This window comes from Mus caroli, chromosome 3 (assembly GCF_900094665.2).
Source record: "Mus caroli chromosome 3, CAROLI_EIJ_v1.1, whole genome shotgun sequence".
Classification (NCBI taxonomy): domain Eukaryota; kingdom Metazoa; phylum Chordata; class Mammalia; order Rodentia; family Muridae; genus Mus; species Mus caroli.
The window spans coordinates 4,697,098-4,701,362 of NC_034572.1; positions in this window are offsets into that span (position 1 = coordinate 4,697,098).

The window sequence follows — 4,265 nt, forward strand, 5'->3', positions numbered from 1 at the left end:
GTTGAACCAGCACCATTTGTTAAAAATTTGTTTAAAATGCTGTCAAGTGACCGTAGGTATGTGGGTTCATTTCTGGGTCTTCAATTCTATTCCATTGATCTACCTGCCTTTCACTGTTCCAATACCATGCAGTTTTTATCACTATTGCTCTGTAGTACAGCTTGAGGTCAGGGGTGATTATTTCCCCCAGAAGTTCTTTTATTATGAGAATAGTTTTCACTATCCTGGGTTTTTTGTTAATCCAAATGAATTTGAGAATTGTTCTTTCTAACTCTATGAAGAATTGAGTTGGAATTTTGATGGGGATTGCATTGAATCTGTAAATTGCTTTCGGCAAGATAGCCATTTTGATTACATTAATCTTGCCAATCCACGAACATGGGAGATCTTTCCATCTTCTGAGGTCCTCTTCAATTTCTTTCTTCAGAGACTTGAAGTTCTTATCATACAGATCTTTCACTTGTTTGGTTAGAGTCACACCTAGATTTTTTATGTTGTTTGTGACTATTGTGAAGGGTGTTATTTTCCTAATTTCTTTCTCAGCTTGTTTGTCCTTTGACAAAAATAGGAAGGTTACTGATTTGTTTGAGTTAATTTTACATCCGGCCACTTTGCTGAAGTTGTTTATCAGCTGTAGGAGTTCTCTGGTGGAATTTTTGGGGTCACTTTAGTATACTATCATAACATCTGCTCCAACATGTAATCAGTACACATGCTCCACTATGTTCATAGCAGCCATATTTATAATNGCCAAAAGCTGGAAACAACCCAGATGTCCCTCAACAGAGGAATGGATAAAGAAAATGTAGTACATTTACACAATGGAATTCTATTTAGCTATTATAAACAATGACTTCATGAAATTCGCAGGCAAATGGATGGAACTTGAAAATATCATCCTGAGTGAGGTAACTTAGTCACAAAAGAACACACATGGTATGCACTTACTGATAAGTGGATATTAGTCCAAAAGTTCAGAATACCTAAGATTCAATTCACAGACCATATGAAGTCTAAGAAGAAGGAAGACCAAAACTTCGGTGCTTCTTAGAAGGGTGAACAAAATACTCACCAGAGGAAATATGGAGACAAAATGTGGAGCAGAGAGTGAAGGAACGGCCATCCAGAGACTGCCCCACCTGGGGATCCATCCCATATACAGCCACCAAACCTGGACACTATTGTGGATGCTGGGAAATGCTTGCTGATGGAAGCCTGATATAGCTGTCTCCTGAGAGACTCTGCTAGAGCCTGACAAATATAAAGGCAGATGCTCCTAGCCAACCATTGGACTGACCACGGGGTCCCTGATGGAGGAGTTGGAGAAGGGACTGAAGGAGCTGAGGGGGTTTGCATCCCCATGAAGGGAGCAACAGTGTCAACAAGCCACACCCACCCCACCCCCCATCCCCAGAGCTCCCGGGGACTGAACTACCAACCAAAGAATATACATGGAGTGACCCATGGTGCTGGCTACATATGTGGCAGAGGAGAGGCATATGTGGTGGGGAAGGCAGGAGTGGATGGTTGGGTGGGGGAGTGTCCTCATAGAGGCAAGGGGAGGGGAGATGGCATAGTGGGTTTCCAAAGTGGAGACCTGGAAAGGGGAAAACATTTGAAATGTAAATAAAGAAAATATCTAATTAAAAGAATACATTATAGAACTCTTTTTAATTATAAGATATCTGATTTTACAATGGTAATGATTTCCAAATAAGATTTAATTTGTATATGTTAAGGCAAAGTTCTGTATGCAAATAAACAGCTATTCCAGTTTAATAAAAGAAAAACATTGGCATCCCATAAAGCCGTAACATCTGCATACGCACAGCATTTAAATCACATCTGACGGCTCTCAGACCAGAACTCAATACACACAACATTTAAAGCATATCTGATGGCTCTCAGACCAGAACTCAATGGGAACAATGACCCCATTCCTGAATTAACCCTGGGAAAAGATGGTCAAGGGGACTCAAACGCACTTTAACTTTTATTTTTGTAAGAATGCATTCAGGTGCTACTTTGTAACTAATAAGGAGTTGTAAGACACTATCATATATTAAAGCAGAGCTTGCTCTGAAGCCAAGCCTAGCCCACTCCCTAGTTCTGCACTCAAAGCAACACTGACCATGCTCCCACTTGTCTCTACTCAGTCAAGGTAGAGAAAGGATAAAATCAGGACAAGGCTGTCTGCCACCCACCCAGCCACAGGCAGGCTGCAGTGCTGAAGCTGAAGATAGATGCGAAACAGTGGTTTTTAAAAGTACTGTATTCCAAACGCACACACACATGCAGTGTGCTGTGATGAAGCCTGCCTCCTCATCACCTGCACCCCACTACCACTGTCTCCTCAACTTCCTGTGTTCTCTTGTTCTCTTGTTCTCTTGCAAAATTTAACAAGCACTAGCTGCATTTTAGTCCGTGTGTGATGGAATAAAGGACCACCTACTGGACAACAGGTAGCCTCTCTGAAAATACAGATGCATACGTTCGTGGTCCTGTTCTACACAAGGTCTTCTTTGAGGCCAGTAGGGCCTGGTCTTCACTGGGGTCCCCAAGCTGCTGGGCAACCCAGAAGGAATAATTTTCTGGCAGGAAAGCTTTCTATTTTAGAAAGAGGAGCTCCCAACCACAGCACCAAACAGGAAAGGCCAACAGCCCAAGTGGGTGCTTAGTCTTCGTCTGTTTTGGGTTCTTCTTAGTAGCGTGGAGCAGGAAGGGTATCCTGCTACGGAGAGGAGCAGGTTTACCATAAGGACTCACACAGAGCAGAGGAGCAGCATGCAAGCAAAGTATCACTTCATTTTCTGTGCACAAACATTGTTAATGCACCCAGTACTCTTCCCAAACACCCACAGCCAGCTCCAGAAAACCTGCTGAAGTCACACACAAGAAACCAGCTAGAAGCCAAAGTCTGTTGTTAAGTTGAATTAAGTATTTTATGTGTCGTGTCACTCTATGAAAAATAAACTGTGTGACATATTTACCAGGCCAGAGGCTGCAGAAACACTTAAGGTCTGGCATCCCCCTCCCCCCCCCCATGAAGAGTTGTGTGCGTCTTGATTCCTGGATGAGTGGTTTTCCACTGAGAGAGCCACAGAAGGAATTTTCCAAGGTAGATGTAGGTTATCATAAAACAGGTGGGTTGGTGCTGCCTGGGTGGCTTTTCTCCATAGCTAAGGCACAGGGACAATGGCAAACCCTTGGGGTCACACATTACTTCTGAAGGAAGAGGAATGCCACCATGTCCTCAGAACTGCCAGTGCCAATCTGTTATCTTTTATCCCACCTCTGACTGTCACTTGCAGTACTACAGAACAACAACAACAACAATCCCTTAAGGATGAATGTATTGGTGTTTTCCCTTTTAGATTGTATTAGCTCATAGTTACTATGGATTCAATAACTAAATCTCTGGCTGGAAGATGGCTCAGTGGGTAAAGGAACTTGCTTTGAGAGCCTAGCAACCTGAGTTCATGCCCCGGAACCCACTTCAATGTACAATGAGAAAACCAATCCCTGAAAGTTGTTTTCTGGGTTCTACACATGCACAGTGGCACATGCACACCTACACTTATCCAAACCATCACTCACACATGCTCACACAATAATGAAGTTTAAAAATTAAAAATAGGGAAATGAATCCCAAGGTCCCCAGTGTTCATGAACGCAGTATATGCTTGTATGCACACACATTTCACCAGATGGTGAACTGGTAGTCAATACCCAATGGAGGCAACTATAACAAAAAGAGCTTCTACAGGATCATGGTTGGGGTTGAGACACAAAACTTCTTTTTTGTTATGTTTTGTTTGTGAGACAGGGTTCTCAAGCTGGCCTCAAGCTCTTTATGGGCCTTCTGATCCTCCTGCTCTACCTCCCAATGGCTAGGACTTCAGGGTATACACATGCAAGCGTTATGCTCTATTGAGGAACAAACCCGAGGCTTTGGAGTGCCAGGCAAGCACTTGACCCTAGCCCAAACAGCTGAGTTCTTTAAAATAAACATGAGCAGGGAGGTGTGGGAAGCCACATGTGCCGTTGCAAAGTGGCACAGGCATCTGCTGGCCACCACGCATACATAGGCAGGAAAGTTTTTTACCAAGATGAGGTTTTGAGAATTGACCAAAATTGACCAATCAGAAGAGAGAGAAATTGACCAATCAGAAGAGAGAGAAATTGACCAATCAGAAGAGAGAGAAAGTAACCAATCAGATAAGAGAGAAAGTAACCAATCAGATAAGAGAGAAAGTAACCAATCA